This window comes from Photinus pyralis, unplaced genomic scaffold (genome assembly GCF_008802855.1).
Source record: "Photinus pyralis isolate 1611_PpyrPB1 unplaced genomic scaffold, Ppyr1.3 Ppyr1.4_LG3b, whole genome shotgun sequence".
In the NCBI taxonomy this organism is placed as follows: domain Eukaryota; kingdom Metazoa; phylum Arthropoda; class Insecta; order Coleoptera; family Lampyridae; genus Photinus; species Photinus pyralis.
Genome location: NW_022170510.1, coordinates 1,106,835 through 1,118,054, shown reverse-complemented (window position 1 = coordinate 1,118,054; position 11,220 = coordinate 1,106,835). Strand labels below are relative to the sequence as shown.

The window sequence follows — 11,220 nt, the reverse complement described above, 5'->3', positions numbered from 1 at the left end:
CTTTTATGATCTGATCAACTCCAAGTAAGGATAAGGCTCCGAGGGAGCAAATGAAGTTGATGTGAATACAATGCTGAAATTGCTGAACACTTCAGTTATTTATGTTAAGGCCTGAAATTCGCCGGGAAACGGTGGACATTGTTAAGACAAGCATTTATATGCACAACAATAGAAAATGTAAATGAAGGAGAAACATAGAGAGAACATTGAAGTTAGGTACTACAAAAGAAAAATTATATATAAGTAGTTCTTTGAAAATAATGTCGTTTTTAAACATTTAAACAAATTGAAACCATATCGTTATTCTTTTTTGTAGTTTGCGATCATATTGCTAAATAATAAACTTAAGTTCAGTTACCTCAAATATTTCTGAATGATTATTTAAGGGCTCCTGAAGGTGTCGTAACCGCGTTCCGCGTTTTCTTTACAATAATTGTGTACGTAGTTACATAATTGGAGAGATTCGAAAACGAGAACGAGAACTCGTTCGAAAATGTATGTATGTTCAAAATTTCGGTTGCCCAGAGAAAGGTGAAAGTTAACATTTCTTTAACGATGGTAGGCACTATAGCTAACTTTCTTAAAGCTACGAAGTCGGTGTATTACTCATTATTTAACCTTTATCAGAATCACCATAGCTTAATTAGAATGACCATTGAGTGCTTCTTCTACTAGTACTTCTTAAAAGGAACTCCTGCATATTTTTACATATTTGGAAAAAATACTTAAAATTTTAAATCAAAAGTACTCGCAATTGCATAGTAACAGATCCAAGGGAAATTAGGCTCTGAAAGTAGCTAATAGTATATTATATACCGAGAGACTAAGATGTGTGATTAATCCCGGGGGTTCAGTGCAGTTGCCCGAAACGTAGTTGAGGGCCACAAGCACATGAGGGATTTGGACTCATTTTAGTCCTGTGGTATATATGCTATTTATTGTACTGCGGTAATCAGATACAGCAATTTCAATGAGAAAGTTCAAATTTGAAATAAGAAAATTTATTTGATTGTAGAATCAATATACCTCGTCATGTCAAATTATGGCCGTATAAATAGTAAATGTCAGTTTAAGTTTAAAGATTGTCATTCAAAACGACGACGTAGATATGAGCGTTTAAAACTCTGAAAAACAAGATATGAGGAAACTACTGCCTCCCAAAATTCAAAAAGATATATAGACAACGGTACAATAAGTATAAAATTTTGCTCCAGATTAACTTCCTTCATAGCTACTGTAACGGTCCAAAATGGTTAGTAACTAAATAAGCATTACTCTTTAACCCAACAATGCCCATTTTATGGCCCGCCTATGTTCGCTTACAACGATTTTGCATGTACGCTGATAGAGAGAACAATTTTGATAAACGTAGTTGCGTACGTGAATTCCTTGAAGTCAAACTGATTAATAAATCATTGCCGAAAATTTTGGGATCATTTCAGTGACTTCTGTACCAATTAAAGTAATTACCGTGTTTGATTGTTACTTTAATATTCCTTTTTGGGATTATTTGGAATCACGTCACGTAAGTGTTTTATATCACGAAAATGTAAATTAATTTAGAATTTTGCATTTTAGCAACACAATCATGCAAAACTGTTTAGGCGAACCAATTCATCACATATAAATAGGTTCCTAATAATCTTTGAGTGGAAACCCTCAAGATCACCGAGGTAATTACCACCTACTACTGTAATAGGTTATTAACATTTTTAGGATACCTTTTAGGGTTCTTTTTCTGGACTCACTAAATTTAACTAAGACGCAGACGTCACGTTATTAGTTTGGGGCGTAATTAGAGCGCCGTTCTCATCAAACGCCAGTTAAATGCCGATAGCCGTTGCAGAACCTCTACCACCCAGATATCTGTTTGTGCCGTCCCGCTGTTTACCAAGAAGATTTAATTTGATTTCCACCTGTTACCTACTTAATTGTTATGTAGAAAAGTTGTGTTTTACGTTAAAGGAAAGGAATTTGGTGTAACCCTGATATGATCATATCTTGGAATTTACGTTCACATTAGCCATTTGGTTCCGATAATTTTTTTGTCTGATTTTGTATTAAGTTTCCTTTCAAAGTATTTTCGTTTGTTTAAATAAAGAAAATCTCTTAGAGCTAGCTGGCAGGTTGCTTACGGTCGCTCACTGAAATCTATATATAGAAATCTATTTATTTAATGCCCTCCTTGATCTACAGATCCTACGTCCCTGAGGCAACAATAAAAAAAATACGTGGCATTAAATTGGCGCCCAACTGTAATCGTTTAAGTGTTTTTTAGAAATTGTGTGTAAAATAATATTACTGTAGGTAGCGATAGGTGTTGGTGCTGTCGGTGTATTGTGGTTCCTTACCTTTCTTATAGGTTTAAGGATTATCAGGGTATTTCTTTGTCATTACCAAATTGAATATTATTTTTATAGAATGGATATTGGCAGGTTATTGAGTGATGAACTTACCCATGAGTTACTTGTACGCGGTGCAGTAATAGGTAGCACAGTAAAAGAAAAACGTTCAATATTAAGGGAAGCTATGGCTCGCGAACGACTGGGGTTAGTGGCTCAACCTACTATTACCTTTGATCCTCAGCAAGAACTTAATACTTGTTCGTTGAAACTTGATGAATTACACGGTAATATTCAAGAATTTGACAATTCCAATAAACTTAATGAGCACGCACGTATTAAAACTCGGCTATTGCATGTAGAGGGAAGACTGTCGCGTATTGTAAACATTCAAGATGACAAAACAGTACAAACAAAGAAAACTAATCTCCAACTTTTGTGTAATGGTTTATTAGAGGCCCTTGAAGATGCTTTAACTATTGCTAATTACAGTAACACAAGAACCAGAAATGAAGTTGTTAGGGCAAATCCTTCTGTATCCATATTAGACTTACCCAACCCGGATTTATCGCCTGTTAATAACAATAACACAAGTCCTATGCCTGCGCCTGCAAGTATAAATGATGAAAATGTTATCGAGCCAAATCTGAATCGGGACATAAATATTTCTCAAGATGATCCTACCCAAGCACAGCATTCATTATCAGCTCAACGGAATTTAGCTGCCATATCTCAACAACTTATAAACTTAACATGTGGTACCTTAAATGCACATAATCTGGTTGGTAATAATGCGCAAACAAATTTAATTAATCCGACAATAGTAGGCAATTATCAACAACCAATTGTAGATCATTCCGTTTTAAATCTCGACACTCGATCATTATTTCCAAATGCTCCGCCGGTTCACTCTACGGCACGGTTCGATTTACACAATTTACCCGGTATAGCGCAACATAGGTCGCCCCCTGTTTACAAATGGAATGTGTACTTTGATGGTAGTACAAGCATTACCAGCTTTGTTGAAAGAGTTGAGGAGCTAAGAGAAGCTCGAGGGGTTTCGAAAGCATTCTTATTCCAATCTGCAGTTGAATTTTTTAGAGGTGACGCCTTATTATGGTACCGCCCAAGAAAACATCTTTTCAGAAATTGGGATGACCTACTGCTTCAGTTGAGGGAAACGTTCTTGCCTTTAGACTACGAGTTTAGCTTATGGGAAGATATTCGCAAAAGGACCCAAGGCGAAGGGGAAAGGTTGGTTTTGTACGTTTCCATTATGGAAAATTTCTTTAAAAGATTGTCACGCCCTCCACCCGAATCAGAAAGGGTATGGCTCATTAGAAGGAACTTATTACCTCACTTACAGCAAGCGTTGTCTCTTCAATGCCTTTCAACAATTGATGATCTGTTACACTATGGTCGCGCAGTCGAAGAAAGTTACGGACGGGCCCAAAAATATTGTCCACCGCCGACTAACCCTAGGCTGATGCAAGAACCAGGTCTTGCTTACCGCAAAAATACCCTGCAAACGACAGCGCTAAATGCAATTACGTCGACTGACGATACGACCGATCACATTGACTTCATTAACACTCGCTCTCAACAAACCCAACCGGCAAGCAAATGTTGGAATTGCGAGCAATTTGGGCATTATCGCAAGAATTGTACGCAGACTCCCCGAATAATTTGCTTTCGCTGCGGAAAAGCGGGGTATACAGTAAAAAATTGTCCCTCATGTACACCCCCCGGCCCAACTTCGGGAAACGATTTGGAAGGTCGCTAGATAGCCGCCTAGCTTCCTGCTCATCTGATATGTCGGCTGAAAATAATAAACAAAAAATTATACTAGATTTTATACTGTCACATGCGCCAGGTGATCAAAGGCCTTACCTTGAAGTTTCCATTTTGGGGTACACGATACTAGGGCTGTTAGACTCCGGTAGTAGCAGCACAATAATCGGCAAACCAGGGTTGAATATACTACTAAAATTAGGCTTCTCAGTTAATCCGAAACAATCCGTCAAATGCGTGGTGGCCAACGGACAATCATGTATGTCGGTGGGAGAAATTATTGTCCCAATCTGTGTAATGGGAAGGGTTAAACTTATAAATATTTTAGTGGTGCCCGATTTGTGCACTACGCTTATCTTAGGTATGGACTTTTGGGTTGCAATGGACATTGTACCTGATTTAAAAAGGAACGAGTGGCACTTTGGCGAGCCTTCTCATATTGCAGTTTCTGGGATTGACAGTCAGGACACTTTAACAATATACCAAAGATCTCGGTTGGAAGAGTTACTTAATGTAAAGTTCAGAGTAATGGGAGAAGGGTTGGGGTATACGGAGCAAATAGAACATGAAATCGTTTTGTTACCTGACACTAGTCCCATTAAACAGCGGTACTACCCCGTTTCACCATTTAAGCAAACGATCCTCGATGCGGAGATCACAAAAATGATTAACATGGGGGTAATTGAACCGTCAAAGAGTGCTTGGTCGTCTCCCGTTTTATTAGTTCCCAAGTCAGGAGAGAAAGAGTACCGTTTTTGCGTAGATTTTAGGGCCTTAAACCGAGTAACAAAAAAAGATGCTTACCCCCTACCGTATATCACCGCAATTTTAGATCGGCTTCGCGGTGCCAAATTTTTAAGCACAATGGACATCAAATCTGCCTATTGGCAAATTCCCATGAAAGTGTCTAGTAGGGAATATACGGCCTTTACTGTTCCCGGCAGAGGGCTTTACCATTTCAAACGCATGCCTTTTGGGCTAACAAACGCCCCTGCTTGTTGGCAAAGATTAATAGATCAGGTTCTTGGAGTTGATTTAGAGCCCTATGTCCATGTTTATCTAGATGATATTATTATTATATCGCCAGACTTTAAGACCCACCTAGAGATATTAACACAAGTTTTTGATCGGTTAATTGCCGCAGGCCTAACAGTTAGTTCTGAAAAGTGCCATTTCTGCAGACCATCTTTGAAATACTTGGGGTACATCGTCGATTCGGAAGGACTTAGGGTAGACTTAGAGAAGGTAGAAGCCATTTTAAATGTACAGCCGCCAGTTAATCTCGCAGAGCTACGTCGGTTTCTGGGGATATGTAGCTGGTATAGGCGGTTTATTGAAAATTTTTCTGACAAAACAGAACCGTTAACTAACCTAACAAAAAAAAATGTTCCGTTTTCGTGGAGTGAGAGTTGTCAAAAAGCTTTTACGGAAATAAAACAATGTTTGATCTCTGCCCCTATATTGTGTTGTCCCAACTTTAATTTGCCTTTCGTCTTACAGACAGACGCTTCTGCGTACGGCATTGGGGCTGTGCTTACCCAAAATTTTGGCGATGAAGGGGAAAAAGTAATTTGTTTTATTTCTCGATCTCTCACGAAACAAGAGAGAAATTTTTCGACTACTGAACGAGAATGTTTAAGTGTTATTTGGGCAGTTGAAAAATTACGCCAATATCTTGAAGGAACTGTGTTCACTGTGATAACAGACCATGCCTCATTAATATGGTTAAATAACCTAAAAGACCCTTCGGGACGCCTGGCGAGGTGGGCCCTTCGTTTACAAGCGTATGATTTTAAAATTATACATCGGAAAGGTAAAGAAAATACCGTGCCCGACTTTCTTTCTCGATCTGTCCCTATTTCATCAATTCAATTAGAAAATTTTTCGAACAATACTACAGATCAATGGTACTTAGGGTTAAAACAAAAAATTAACGACCCCCCGGGAAAATTTCCACAATGGAAATATGAAAATAATTTGGTTTATAAATATGTTAACTGTAAAATTCCTGAGTTATCTAACGAATCTGACTATTGGAAAATATTAGTACCAAAAGACCACCGTAAACCGTTACTTCAGGAATACCACGATGACCCTCGCGCTGGTCATGTTGGAATACATAAGGTGTATACAAAAATAAAAAATCGTTTTACGTGGCCAAAAATGAAAGCAGATATTATGAAATATATTCGTCAATGTCAAGTCTGTGCCGCTCACAAACCTGAACAGGCACCTCCTGCAGGTCTCATGGGAACTCGCCAACCTATTAGTTACCCATGGCAATTGCTAAGTATACAGGGTGATTCCTATAGTACCTGCCACCGTTTGGGAGCGTATAGGGGGTGCCTAGGGGAGAGTATTTTGATATAGGACACTTGGGGTCGGAAATCTAAAATAAGGGCGCCAGAACCAAATTTATCTTCTGGAATTTCACGCCTGTATGTAGGCAACCCAACCGACCGACGTTTCGCGCGGAGCGATGCAGAGCGAGTTAGCGCGAGGAAGCGACATTGGAGGGAAGGAGGGAAAACGACAGTCAAAAGCAATAACGTTTACAAGTGTTCAACGTGGCCACCGTTGTTCTCAATGCACTTCCTACATCTAGCCAACTATTATTATACTATTGCCATAGTGTTTATTCACTTGATACGCGTCGTTGCAGACGGGATTTCGTGGGGTTAAACAAAATTCTGATCAAGTGTCAGCCACACATCGCCGCCTGAGATCGCTCCGTGTGCACCGCCGGCCGGTTGGGTTGCCTACCTACAGGCGCGAAATTCCAGATGGTAAATTTGGCTCTGGCACCCTTATTTTAGATTTCCGACCCCAAGTGTCCTATATCAAAATACTCCCCTACGCACCACCTACACGCTCCCAAACGGTGGCAGGTACTATAGGAATCACCCTGTAGATTTTATGGGGCCATTACCTAGGTCACGAAATGGGAATACTCAGTTGCTGGTAGTCAGTGATTATTATAGCAAATTTGTTTTACTTTTCCCACTTAGATCTGCTACGGCAAAAATTTGTTTTACTTTTCCCACTTAGATCTGCTACGGCAAAAGCTCTCACTCCGGTTTTAGAGGAAAACGTGTTCCTCCTGTTTGGCGCGCCCCAATACGTAATCTGTGATAACGGCGTTCAAATGCGCAGCAAGGAATTTGAAAAGCTTTGCAAGAAATATAGTGTCAAAATTTCCTATACACCCCTCTATTACCCTAGAGCAGATCCATGTGAGCGCGTTAATCGGGTTGTTAAGACAATGATTTCCAGCTACGTCAAAGACGATCATAGAAAATGGGATGAAAATATCTCCGCGATTGCATGTGCCATACGTACCGCTTCTAGTGAAGCGACTGGCTATAGCCCGTACTTCATAAATTTTGGTCGAGAATACGTGTTAAGTGGAGAAGAATTTTCTAGGCGTGCGGTCCGGGAAAACAAATCAATTACATACGACCAAACAATGCATCGACGAATGTTAGGTTTTCAAAAACTTTATGAAGATGTTTCCAATAATATTAAAAAATCACAAGAACGCCATAAACACACATACAATCTACGGCGTAGAGCAGTCGAATACAAAATTGGAGATCAAGTTTGGAGAAAAAATAAAGTACAGTCTAACGCTTTAAATTATGTGAACGCTAAGTTATCCCCAAAATTTGTAGGACCCTTTACGGTTTCTAAAAAGTTAGGATATTGTACATATGAGCTTACCGACTCGTCGGGTACTAGTAAAGGACGATGGCATGTGCAAGACTTAAAGCCATACAATGCTCCTGATTTAGACGTTGAATAAAACTATGAAAAAAATGTTTTTATAAGTTTTCCTGTATGTTTTGGGGTAAATATTTCAATTTTGTTTTTTTAGTTTAAGAAAAAAAAATTGAACCTTTGAAAGGGGGGGAGGAGTGTAACGGTCCAAAATGGTTAGTAACTAAATAAGCATTACTCTTTAACCCAACAATGCCCATTTTATGGCCCGCCTATGTTCGCTTACAACGATTTTGCATGTACGCTGATAGAGAGAACAATTTTGATAAATGTACGTAGTTGCGTACGTGAATTCCTTGAAGTCAAACTGATTAATAAATCATTGCCGAAAATTTTGGGATCATTTCAGTGCCTTCTGTACGAATTAAAGTAATCACCGTATTTGATTGTTACTTTAATTTTCCTTTTTGGGATTATTTGGAATCGCATCACGTAAGTGTTTTATATCACTAAAAATGTAAATTAATTTAGAATTTTGCATTTTAGCAACACAATCATGCACAACTGTTGCGGCGAACCAATTGATCACATATAAATAGGTTCCTAATAATCTTTGAGTGGAAACCCTCAAGATCACCGAGGTAATTACCACCTTCTACTGTAATAGGTTATTAACATTTTTTTTTGATACCTTTTAGGGTTCTTTTTCTGGACTCACTCAATTTAACTAAGACGCAGACGTCACGTCATTAGTTTGGGGCGTAATNATAAATAGGTTCCTAATAATCTTTGAGTGGAAACCCTCAAGATCACCGAGGTAATTACCACCTACTACTGTAATAGGTTATTAACATTTTTTTTTGATACCTTTTAGGGTTCTTTTTCTGGACTCACTCAATTTAACTAAGACGCAGACGTCACGTCTTTAGTTTGGGGCGTAATTAGAGCGCCGTTCTCGTCAAACGCCAGTTAAATGCCCATAGCCGTTGCAGAACCTCTACCACCCAGATAAGATATCTGTTTGTGTCGTCCCCTTTGTTTACCAAGAAGATTTAATTTGATTTCCACCTGTTACCTACTTAATTGTTACCTATGTAGAAAAGTTGTGTTTTACGTTAAAGGAAAGGAATTTGGTGTAACCCTGATATGATCATATCTTGGAATTTACGTTCTCATGAGCCATTTGGTTACGATAATTTTTTTTGCCTGACTTTGTTATTAAGTTTCCTTTCAAAGTATTTTCGTTTATTGTAATAAAGAAAGTCTATTAGAGCTAGCTGGCAGGTTGCTTACTGTCGCTCACTGAAATCGAGATATGAGAAATCTATTTATTTAATGCCCTCCTTGATCTACAGATCCTACGTCCCTGAGGCAACAATAAAAAAAAATACGTGGCACTACCTTTAAGGTTCAGAAAGAATCGACATCAAACTCCAATTTTTCTGTCAAGTCCAACTCGATGTTTAAAACCGTGATATTTGTCAAGTGTGACTTGTTCATCGTTGACGTTGAATAGTTTCTTATTCTTTTTAGTATTGAAAAGGACCATTTCGCCGAACAGTTTGTGCCATAATGATTAAAAAAAGTTTTGAAGGTATGTCACTGTATGGATCTAGGTGTGGATGACATATCTAGGTTCGTTGTGTTGCAGGACTTCGTACATGTCTTGAGAGTTTTGATCGTTCCTGTTCTTTCATTACTTTCAAAAATTTAAAAAAATTTAACCATTCCTTCATAAATTCTTCTGCCGATGGTAGATCTTTATTGTACAAAGTACATAATATCCTACAACCAAGGTTTGTCATATTAAGTTCGCCTTTTCCACTATTTGTCAAAAGTTTTAAAAGGCAGTTTAGCTCATCGTAATATGAAGCTTTCGTTGTTTTCATTTTATTAATCAGTCTCGCCAGTATTACATAATAATGTGTACTTTGAAACTTTGCCTTTCAGTAAATTTTTCCCCCTCCTTGAGTTTCATCTGCTTGCAGTTTTCTTATTTTCTTTTTTTAGTTTCATCTTCATATACGGTCACTTCAAGTCATGTGCGTTGCTGCCGTCTGCCCAAAACCGCATATCATGCGGATACATCTGCGGCCCCTACTCCTAACTCCATCATTTAGTCTTCGCGTTACGTTGTGGCCTCGTATCGCTTGGACGGAAGTGAATATTGGGAGAAAGTGGATACCGTATATGATATTGTTACGGGCAATCAAAAATGAGTGGCGGTCGAACGGCCTTAGAAGTTCAAGTTAAGTATGATTTCCCATGCGTAAACAAAAATTCCAAACGTAACTCGACCGCAACCCATTTTTTTCTACGAAAGTGTAGAAACACGATTGTTTTTGTAGGTAAATTGATTGTGAAAACAGGTCTTTGAAACACTAGTGCGGCAAAAATATTTTCTGCATGCATTTTCTACACGCTAATAAACATATGCGAAGTAACTCTTTGTAATTGTATTGCTTTATTCACAGTTTCGTTATATAAGACAGACAATGGTAGAATTTTCTTTGCCTTCTGCTACAGAAAACGTTCTTGGGACATGATTCTTGGGGTCAGGAATCGTTAAGTATCAATAAAATTGCATCTTGTTCTGTGAAATCCGTTACAGTCATTTTACAACGTTCGCTCCGACGGCAAGCTCCAGCCACTCCAAGGACGAGAGCAACCTGTAATTAAATTATGCTTATTTATGATTTAAAAATACAATAAGAAATTCACAAACCTTCATCATTACAAATGTTTCATCAGGCGCTTCTCTCAAAAACTTTTTCTTTTCTCTTATGAAAACGCTCCTTTCCGAAACGCTGCTTAGACTTTTGGGGTAGCAATTCATGCGAAACCGCATTAGCCATTTCCGCAACGTCCGGCGGGGTGCACATACCTTCTTCATCTTCAGTTTCGTCAAAATCTATCTTAACACTTCTTCACTACGCCACAAATTGTTTGACTTAAATTTACGATTTTTCAAACAATTATGTTTTGTCATGGCAACCGGCTTACTGGATCATTTACAATTGAAACATCCAACTACGATCAGACTATACGATTTTTTGTCGTTATTTGGCTAGTTAAAATTTCTAATTTCTAGAGAAGAATTTTTCACTTTCGTAGAAAAAATAGTATGAAACACGCATGCCGAAACGGTCATTGAAAAACTCGTATAATAGGAACACTCGCTGGCGCTCGTGTTCCTATATTTATACTCGTTTTTCAATAATACCGTTTCTGCACTTGTATTTCAATGTACTATTGATCGCGTAGTATTTTGGAATCGAAATGGTTGAGCTGTTAATAAAAGTGGTTTATTTATTGTCTAATATCTGGACACGGGTGGACAGTGCCATCAACTTTCTTCAAAATGTCTAGT

General features: G+C 38.3%; 1 long non-coding RNA gene across 2 annotated transcripts; it reads left to right on the top strand.

The window, feature by feature from the left end:
• Nucleotides 1-1,384: 1,384 nt before the first annotated feature.
• On the top strand, nt 1,385-8,616 carry LOC116166344. Of its 2 annotated transcripts, none has more exons than XR_004144313.1 (3): nt 1,385-1,525; nt 1,579-1,673; nt 8,549-8,616. It is a non-coding gene; the product is annotated as an uncharacterized LOC116166344 (long non-coding RNA). The 2 variants fall into 2 exon arrangements; XR_004144314.1 differs by lacking the exon at nt 8,549-8,616 and adding an exon at nt 1,729-1,758.
• Nucleotides 8,617-11,220: the final 2,604 nt, after the last annotated feature.